Source organism: Corticium candelabrum, chromosome 13, assembly GCF_963422355.1.
Source record: "Corticium candelabrum chromosome 13, ooCorCand1.1, whole genome shotgun sequence".
NCBI classification, from domain to species: domain Eukaryota; kingdom Metazoa; phylum Porifera; class Homoscleromorpha; order Homosclerophorida; family Plakinidae; genus Corticium; species Corticium candelabrum.
In genome coordinates this window covers 7,339,069-7,349,068 of record NC_085097.1, presented here as the reverse complement: position 1 = coordinate 7,349,068, position 10,000 = coordinate 7,339,069, and the positions used below count along the sequence as shown (strand labels likewise).

Genomic DNA, 10,000 nt, shown 5'->3' with positions numbered 1-10,000 from the left:
CAGAAATACCACAAATGCTTGCAATTATCCATTTACAAAATCTAAGGTACTGGTATCCATTCAGCGTCAACATACAAGCAGAAACTAAACACTATACACATGTGGTCGGACTGAAGCCCGTCAAGAGCATCAGGGGCGGTAATTGCAACGAAGACATGAGTCTAGCGGCAAGCACTCTCACTCAACATTGACACCAGCTCATCAACGCACACAGAAGGAGACGAATGTTCTGCGGACCCATTTTGCTTTGTCTGCGCATGCATATTCTGGGCTTACACTTGGGCATGGACGTACAGTTGGGCATGGGCGTTTTTTCGGGCTGAAAGTTCTGACCTGTTGCACATGGGCGTATATACGGGCATGGGCGTTATTTCGGTATGGGCGTTATTACGGGTGAATACGGTATCCGATGCTCTAGATCTGGAACGGGCCATGTATTTTTCCAACGCTTTTACCGGACAGACTGAATGGTGTGATGGGCTAAGAAACAGGTCTACGCCCAAGCGGAACGGGTCCGTCTTAGACTTCTTGATGTGCAGCTGACCTGTTGCCGTCGATTGTAAGATCGGAGCGTAAAAGCATTCGGTCCTTGTCGAAATCGCTGGGACTTGGAGCTGTATATTCCGAGCACCAAAGAAAGCCGAAGAAGGCAGTGGTAAATGTAGCCCAATACATCTGACGGTCGTCTGTTGATAAGTCAAGCTGTTCTCGAAGAGCACATTTTAGTTTACCCATGATTTTGATAGTGATTGGAAGCCGCAGTTTAGGAGGTAGCCGAAGTCCGCCGTAGTCTGATGCCTCAGAGCACGAGGGGAAGGCGGATGAAAGTTTCTATGGGGTCTGGCAGACCTGCAAGTTGATGATGGTGTTTGATGCCGGCCAGATACACCTTCAGCATCTGGTACTGCACTTCAAAAGCTGTTGACGCGACAAACTCGTTGTATGTTGTTTGTCCAGTTAACTTTAGACGGCAACAAGATGTCACGAAGAGACGCGTCGAAAATCCTTTGTCGCACATCTGTCTCTCCTCCACATCATCTCATCTCAAACACAACATCATCCAGATCCCATCACTCTCGCTCGTTATCTGTCCCGACTTCGTGTGCAACACACAACGTTCAACAACCAACAGCGAGTGTCAAACTGTCGTCTCAAACGGTCGAAAACAGATAGACAAAACGATCGACGGCTGCACTGACTTTACTAGAGAAGAGGGAAATGAATGGACGTGACGTCATGACGGATTCATGCGTGTCACGTGACTTGAGTGATGATGAGACGTTGGGGGTTGAGTGTGAGCATAACACTCGATCATCATCAACACTTCATTCTCCATCAACGTCTTATAGTTTGGCCTCTGATCATCGAGGACACGTCCACACCAGAGGAAGGAAATGAGTTGAGAACATGGTCATCGACTGCATCTCCACACAGTGTGGCAGTCCCTCGTTACCATATTGATATCAATGATTTGAATCAGGGAGGACACGATTCGCTGAGTGAATTGTCGTCTCTTTGGGGTGAAAATCTGAGTGAGGGAGAGGGTTATGAGATGAGAAAGAGTGGAGCAATTTGAGCACATGTTGACTAGATGAGTGACGATGCATGTAGGTCTTGCAGTCAATCGGGTCAGCACATGCACACACAATAGATCGTCACGATGCATAGAGGTAGAGATAATTACTCGTTTTTAATTGACAGATTTATGTGATTGTCTTAGCACTCAGCAATAAATATTTTGTCTAAATAAGAATTGTTTTGGAGTGACATCACGGTCTTTTAATATTTAATATTTAATATTTAATATTTGCATGTACAGAGAAGTTTTTGCTTTCATTTCTGCTGCTGGACTTTGTTCTTGTTCTAGGCGAGTTCACTTGCTGTCACAGGTTAGACGTATGGCAAGAACTCGCCTAGAACAAGACCAAAGTCCAGCAGCACGTGCAGTGGAAACGGAAGCGAAAACTTTGCTGTACATGCGGATATTATCATCTCCCACTAGTCAGTGGAACAAAATGCACATGCTAAAACACGTGGAGCGAGCATGAGGAGAGGACTGTGTGCGAGTCTATGAATGTGCCAACCAGAAAGGTGAGGGGCTGGCTGCCACATCCGGGTCACAACGAGTCATTTGTCTCCTCAGAATGTCTCAAGCGCTGACGATTCTAATCGCTTTGTTCACTCTTTGCAGCTTGATATGTGGTAGTGTGAGTGAGTGTCGTGTGCTTTTTGTTGCATGGGTATAGATATCTGAGTCTGGTTGTCATGTTCAATACATCGATGTATACTGCAAATAATCAAAAACAGAGTTGTGTACCAAATCAATTGTTCGTTGTGAACAAGATGTGTGATGGTTGATGACTGTTTCATTCATTTCAATTCGTCTAGTTTGTGTTCCTTCCAGGAAGTATGGCTTTACCTTTGTTTATAATCTGACATTTCGACTGGATGGCTGATTGTATATTGTATACCTTCCTAACCATAACCGTAACTATGTCAAACTTACTGGAGTTCAAAAACGGACAATTTTATACTTGAAGTTGGTATTTGGTTGTTATAATGCTGAACAATGTAGGCACTTTAAAAATGTCTTTCTTACTACTGTGTTTTGGCATTTAATTTATGGTTGGTTGCTATGATTTGTTGATTACCTGATTAGACCTTCCTATGGTAATTACTTATTCTACTGCTTTGCTCTCTTGCTGGACTAGAGTCTACTATTACATAGTAGGTATGTAGCAGCACGTGCCACTGGCAATTTCTTTTGCACATGCGCATTGGCCGAAACAGAAACTAGGGCGTGTCTCCACTTGAAGAATTGAGAAGATTGGAGTAATGGCTCAAGACAGCAGCTGGGTAACGTGCAAATATTTGTAGATATCTAACATTTACTGCTTGGTGCGGTAGTTATGGGCAGATTTGCTTTTATTGGCAAACCGTGATTTCTTACAATCTACGACTGCTGCTGTTTTTACGTTCAGTCGTCAGTCTACATGTAGCTACTAGTAGGCTTTAGTGCAGGCTAGTGAGTACTTCTAAATTTTAGTTACGCGAGGATAGCATGTGCTTCTATGTGAAACTAATGGTGAGATTATAGGATGTTGGAGTGGAGACTTGGCATGTTTGAGGAATAGATGTGAAAGTGTTTTTGTACAATTACAACAATTAATTATTGTGAAATGTGATAAGTGCATGAGGATAGTAGAGGAATTGGTGATGTATCTTGTGTGTTAGTGTAGTGTGACATGAGAGTGACTGTTTAACTATCTAGTGTCTTTCCTCTTATGTCGCAGAACCCGGTGAGTGTGTGACAGTTGAGTGTTGGTGTTGTGTTGTCTCACACTGTTTCTCATGTTTCTCTTGCTCTCATTTATTCCATCATTCACTGGATGAACATCATTAGGTGAGTACATGACTGTATGTGTGTGTAATAGTAAACAATGCATCTATTGAATGAATTAAAGTAATGTGTATTGAGAGTAGTGTTTGTCTGTGTTGTCTGCAACATGTGTGTAGAGGTGTATTTGGTCTCATGATTTAGGTGGTTTCTGGCTGTGACAAGCTTAGTTAAGTTAAGATGTGACCTTGCCTAGCCTCGTCCCCAGACTCTCTTGTGCTAGTCTTTTCCGGTGCCCGTATGACAATTCCAGGCATGAGAGAGTCTGGGATCATCCCGCCAACTTCCTGCCATATCTCCTTACTAAATGCTCACTAATACCCCATTCAAACGAGCACAGTTCCAAACTGGGCCAAGCCAGCCCGGGCTAGTAAAGCGAGCCAGCTCTTGTTCGCACGACGTGTAGAGAAAAGCGAGCCAGCCGAGATAGTAGGCATGTTTCTTGGTGCTCACGCTAGCTATGTTGTTTGTTCCGCTACTTTGACGTAAACTTCCCTGTTTCTAGCACAGACATCAATTTGAACTTGGATGCTGTCCTCACCCCACAGTTCAATGTCGCCTCGAAGTTCCAGATCGTCTCCCAAAAGAAATGGGAGAAGGTCTGGATCAAGTTCTGATCAAACCGAGTTCGGAAGTAGGTGTAGTTACTTAAGAGAAATGGAAGGGTTGTAACAGTCAAGAACACCTCTTTAGATAATAGCGCTATCCCACCCGATGTGACAATAGGAGATTGATTACTACATTTAGAGGTGTGTTCAAACAAGTTCAATGAGGTATATACAAGGTTTGTGCTCTGACCACGCCATTTTCGTATCTAGTGAGCATGCGTGGCCGTCAGCCTGGCTTGGCCCGCAGTCACACGACGATTTGAAGCCGCGCTGACCCGGGCCAACCGGTGCTGGCACAGCAAGTTGTGGTGGGCCAGGCCAGCACGGCTTGGCCCGGCTCAGACCGCATTCACACGACGATTTCATTCAGCGCTGACCCGTGCCAGCCCGCGCTGGCCCGGTTAGGAGAGCTCATGGGAATGGGGTATAAGTGTCACCTCCAACGTCATCAACTGTCACCTCGAATGTCATCAAGTGTCGCGTAACTTCAAAATCAAATTAGCATTAGTCTAATCCAATAAACATATCACACGGGATGCTATGACCGTTGTTTGGTGTTTGTGGCATATCCAGCACTTGCAGACAACTGAAGCATATTGAAAAGGTAAAGACTATGGAGTGTTGGTGATGGTTTTTGTGTAGGCTTGTAGTCTGAGATCTACAATTGGCGGAGTGATGACCTTCTACGTAGTTTACACGCGGCCATTAGCGTTTGCTCGCAGACTAGACTCTGTAGCAAAAAGCGCGCAATGGCAAGGGATGGGGTTCATCTTGACATGAAACTACCGTCTACCGTTCGAGAAATCTTCAAGTATGAAAACAAATACGTCTTTTTGCAAAAGAATAGCCCTGGAAGCTTCAAGTTGATTCTCCAGACCGTAGTTTCATGTCAAGATCAACCCCTTCCCTCGCCATTGCGCGCTTTTTGCTACAGAGTCTAGTCTGCATGCAAACACTAATGGCCATGTGTGAACTACGTAGAAGGTCATCACTCAGCCAATTGTAGATCTCACACTACAAGCTTACATGAAAGCCGTCACCAACACTCCATAGACTTACCTTTTCAACATGCTTCAGTTGTCTGCAAGTGTTGGATATGCCACAAACACCAAACAATGGTCATAGCATCCACTGTGGTGCGTTTATTGGATTAGACTAACGCTAATCTGATTTTGAAGTTACAGGACACTTGATGACATTTGGGGTGACAGTTGATGAAGTTGGGGGTGACGCTTAGTGAGCATTTAGTAAGGAGATATGGCAGGAAGTAGGCGGGATGATTCCAGACTCTCACGCCTGGAATTGTCGCACGGGCACCGGACAAGATTAGTGCGAGAGAGTCTGGGGACGAGGCTAGCCTTGCCCATTCTCATTCTCATGTTCAGTCGTATACTCGTACCTAATTTATTGAATTTTAAAGGGCAAAATGCCTAGAGATCCATTTACGAGTGCCACTGAAAATGACCTTGAAACCTGCATGCTCACTAGCATGCCATAGTTATACAGTGAATTTTTCAAATCAAGGCAATTAATAGTCATCTGCCTCTTCAGATATGTTTGCATCGTTGTAATCGAAATGTCATTGCTATGTGAGCCACCAACCCGTTTTATGACAAATAATGCTCTGAGTGACGACCAAGTCTAAAGTCTTGTGGATGGAAGAAGGTCTTAAACTTGGCAAACTGAGTTCTCTGAACGTTCACTTAGAGTTTGTTTTTCTCCAAGAATCTGTTTTGTGTGTCTTGACTGCATGCACGACATTTCATTACACAGTTACTAAGATATGGAACTAGAAATTAGTTTTACTTTTCTGAGACTGTGCACTCACACAGCTGCCCTAGGCATTCAAACAACTGGCACGCCTATCAGTTGGGGCAGTTCCTGGGTACGCTGCGAATTGGCCCATGTACTCCCCTGTTTGCGCGTGCGTGCGTGCGTGCGTGCGTGCGTGCGTGCGTGCGTGCGTGCGTGCGTGCGTGCGTGCGTGCGTGCGTGCGTGCGTGCGTGCGTGCGTGCGTGCGTGCGTGCGTGCGTGTGTGTGTGTGTGTGTGTGTGTGTGTGTGATAGCTCAGTTGGTTAGAGAGTCATCTTATGGAGTGTTGACATCCGGGACCTTGAAGGGTCGCAAGTTCAAGTCACAGTGATGGTGAGCTATGGCACAATTTCCTTAAGCAAGAAACTAACACACATTTGCTTCTCTCGACTCAGGAGTATAAATGAGTACCTGGTCATTGACTGGGGTCCTAAGTGGCCATCGGCTGTGACGTTACATCAGCCACTGGGGTCCTGGTGAGACTTCGGGTGCTCACACCACAGTTGGCTTCACAAGTCGGTGCTCCAGCGATTGCCTGGCCCAGCTCCAGGAGTTTGCTAGTGCAGGCCCAGAGTTCCCTGAGTAGCGCACAGGGCCCAGCTTAACAGCTGGTGGCGTGACCTCTGAGAGGCAGCTCCTGACATTTAGGATTTTTTAGGTGTGTGTGTGTGTGTGTGTGTGTGTGTGTGTGTGTGTGTGTGTGTGTGTGTGTGTGTGTGTGTGTGTGTTTAGGTGTGTGCATGCGTACTTGTGCGCATGCTCGTACGTGTGTTGCATATCTTTTTACTGTTTCGTTGTTTTGAATTCAGAACAACTATCAATTCAGCGACTAATGAAATTTGGTGCATGGTTACTGCATCACAAATGTGGCTTGCAAGAAATGAGATTGTTAATAAAGGGTGTGAGAAGATGGCATGTTTAACGAACAGATATCAATGTGTTTTGTTTGTCTTAATTTATGGTTGGTTGCTATGATTTGTTGATTACCTGATTAGACCTTCCTATGGTAATTGCTTATTCTACTGCTTTGCTCTCTTGCTGGACTAGAGTCTACTATTACATAAATAGCGCTGATGTACAAAGCAGCGCACTGCCATACCGGATGAGGTGATTAAAAATTAATTAAATTTCCAATTGACTTTATTTTGAAAAGTTTCAAATTGGCTTGCTGCTTCAAAGCTGAAGTTTTGAGTTTTGAGTTTAGTATGGTTAACGGTAGGTCTGATAAGGATAATGATTCATCATATAGTATTATGCGGACATTCCTTTGCACATGCGCATGGGCTGAAACGGAAACTAGGGCGTGTCTCCACTTGAAGATTGGGAAGATTGAAGTATTGGCTGAAGGCGGCTACCGGGTAACGTGCAAATATTTGTAGATATCTAACGTTTACTGCTTGGTGCGGTAGTTATAGGCAGATTCGCTTTTATTGTCAAACCGTGATTTCTTACAATCTACGACTGCTGCTGCTTGTACGTTCGGTCGTCAGTCTACATGTAGCTACTAGTAGGCTTTAGTGCAGGTTAGTGAGTACTTGTAAATTTTAGTTACGCGAGGATAGCCTGTGCTTCTATGTGAAACTAATGGTGAGATTATAGGATGTTGGAGTGGAGACTTGGCATGTTTGAGGAATAGATGTGAAAGTGTTTTTGTACAATTACAACAAGTAATTATTGTGAAATGTGATGAATTGGTAAGTGCATGAGGATAGTAGAGGAATTGGTGATGTGTTATGTGTGTTAGTGTAGTGTGACATGAGAGTGACTGTTTAACTAACTAGTGTCTTTTCTCTTATATCACAGGACTCGGTGAGTGTGTGACAGTTGAGTGTTGGTGTTGTGTTGTCTCACACTGTTTCTCATGTTTCTCTTGCTCTCATTTATTCCATCATTGACTGGATGAACATCAGGGGGTGAGTACATCACTGTATGTGTGTGTAATAGTAAACAATGCATCTATTGAATGAATTAAAGTAATGTGTATTGAGAGTAGTGTTTGTCTGTATTGTTTGCAACATGTGTGCAGAGGTGTATTTGGTCTCTTGATTTATGTGGTTCCCTGCTGTGACAAGCTTAATTAAGTTAAGATGTGGCCTTGCCCATTCTCATTTCTCAAGTTCAGTCTTATACTGGTACCTAATTTTTAAATTGAATTTTAAAGTAGGAAAAAGCCTAGAAATTTACGAGTGCAGTTGGAAATAACTTTGAACCTGCATGCTCACCAATATACCATAATTATACAGTGAATTTTTCAGATCAATACAATTAATAGTCATCTACCTCATCAGATAATATTATGTCTGTGTCGTTGTCATCAAAGGTGTCATTGTTATGTGAGCCACCAACTTGTGTTGTGACAAATAATGCTTTGAGTGACGACCAAATCTAAAGTTGTGTGAATGGAAGAAGACCCAAAGTTGGGAAAACTGAGTTCTCTGAATGTTTATCTAAAGTTTGTTTCTATTGTTTTTCTCCAAATATCTGTCTTTTGTGTCTTGACTGCATGGATGACACTTCATTACACAGTTACTAAGATATGGAACTTGAAATTAGTTTTTGGTATTCTGAGACTGTGCACTCACAGCTGCCCTTGGCATCCAAACAACTGGACACAGCCATCATTTGGGTAGTTTGCTGGGCATGCTTTGAACTGGCCTAGGTACACCCTTGTGTGTGTGTGTGTGTGTGTGTGTGTGTGTGTGTGTGTGTGTGTGTGTGTGTGTGTGTGTGTGTGTGGGTGGGTGTGTGGGTGTGTGTGTGTGTGTGTGTGTGTGTGTGTGTGTGGGTGTGGGTGTGTGTGTGTGTGTGTGTGTGTGTGTGTGTGTGGTGTGTGTGTGTGTGTGTGTGTGTGTGTGTGCGCGCGCGCGTGTGTGTAGGGTTCGAAAAATCCGGTTGCCAAGTTGCCATATGACGACCACTTCTAGATGGTTGGTGACTAAACGAATGGTGTGGTCGGCAATTTGACGACTAGAAATATTTGGTAGTTTCTACTAGTCTTTAGTGGCAGCGGCTTCTGGATGCGAACATATGTTGCCGCCTTCTAGGTCTATTTAGTGGCACCCTGCGACGTTTGCCGTCTACTTAGCACCTTCGTACATATTCTGTAACAACGTATCACCTAGCAATCTATTGCGAGTCGTCGCTATTCTTTTTTGTGGACTCTACTGCCTGTACCGATCTGATTGGTGTCTGCCATCAGCTCCAGACAAACCCAACTAAAAACATGCAGGCACGTATAATTTTTCAAACAATCGTGGTCACTTCTATAGGATTCTATTCTTCCTAGATATGCTTCACCAACAGATCCAATTGAACAGCTCTATCATCGACGAGATGCCATTGCGCAGCAGCTTCTTCCGAATAAAACATGAAATCCACAGCCAATCGTAGGTGAAGGTGACGGCAACTGCCTAACTAGATCCTTTTCTATGCTGTTCAAAGGAAAACGAAGAATGTGACCATCTTGAATTATTGAGACAAATGAAAACTATTATGCAGATCTTTGCAAACGGCGGGCGTAGGAAGTTGCAAGACAAACAGCTTTTTCCGCAGCAAGCTGCCTGAGTGTCTTTCTATGAAAAGAACTACCAGGACCTGAGGTACATCCAGGTGCTCATACGTCTCCTAGTGCTAGTAAGAAAGTTTTGTTCAGACAAAAGTTTCTACATGTCCTGTTCTGAAATGTAGGTGTTGAATGATGCCACATGCTATTGAAGCGCTACAATAACAAAGTTTATCAGGTGCATTCCAAAAATTAGCACAGCTAGCCCATAGGAAAGCACGTGGGCTGTGGGTTTTTTCCTTGAGAGTTACCAATGTACGTACTGTTCTCAGCAAATCAATAGTGGCACTGAGTCATATAGAGAATTAAGGAACACTCAAAGAATGCTCATGTCTTATTGGATGGATTGCCAGGATGTGGATGTGATGACAAACCACATAATCACATTAATTAACATTAGAAAACCACACAAACCACATTTTTGTTTGGTAATAGCTATACAATTAGTTGAAAGTTTCTATAAAATATTGAATACTCATAGTAGTACATAAAAAGAATGCCAAGTACAATACTGTAGATTGGTGTGTTTACTAGCCAATGTGCATCCAACGTTAGTGCAAATTCCTAGTTATGTATTAATTTAATGTCAAACATAATAATGTTGGAAAGGGTTCCAACAG

The 10,000-nt window shown here is 43.6% G+C and overlaps 1 protein-coding gene across 2 annotated transcripts in view; it reads left to right on the top strand.

Moving 5' to 3' along the window:
* Nucleotides 1-7,625: 7,625 nt before the first annotated feature.
* Nucleotides 7,626-10,000, top strand: part of LOC134188870 (nischarin-like) — a 9,578-nt gene continuing 7,203 nt past the window's right edge. Inside the window, exon 1 of one of the 2 annotated variants that reach the window (XM_062657078.1) lies at nucleotides 7,626-7,731. The gene's annotated coding sequence lies outside the window, so the exon portion shown is untranslated. Of the gene's footprint in view, nucleotides 7,732-9,342; nucleotides 9,452-10,000 lie in introns of those variants that run through there. The other variant, XM_062657079.1, reaches the window with a different exon arrangement.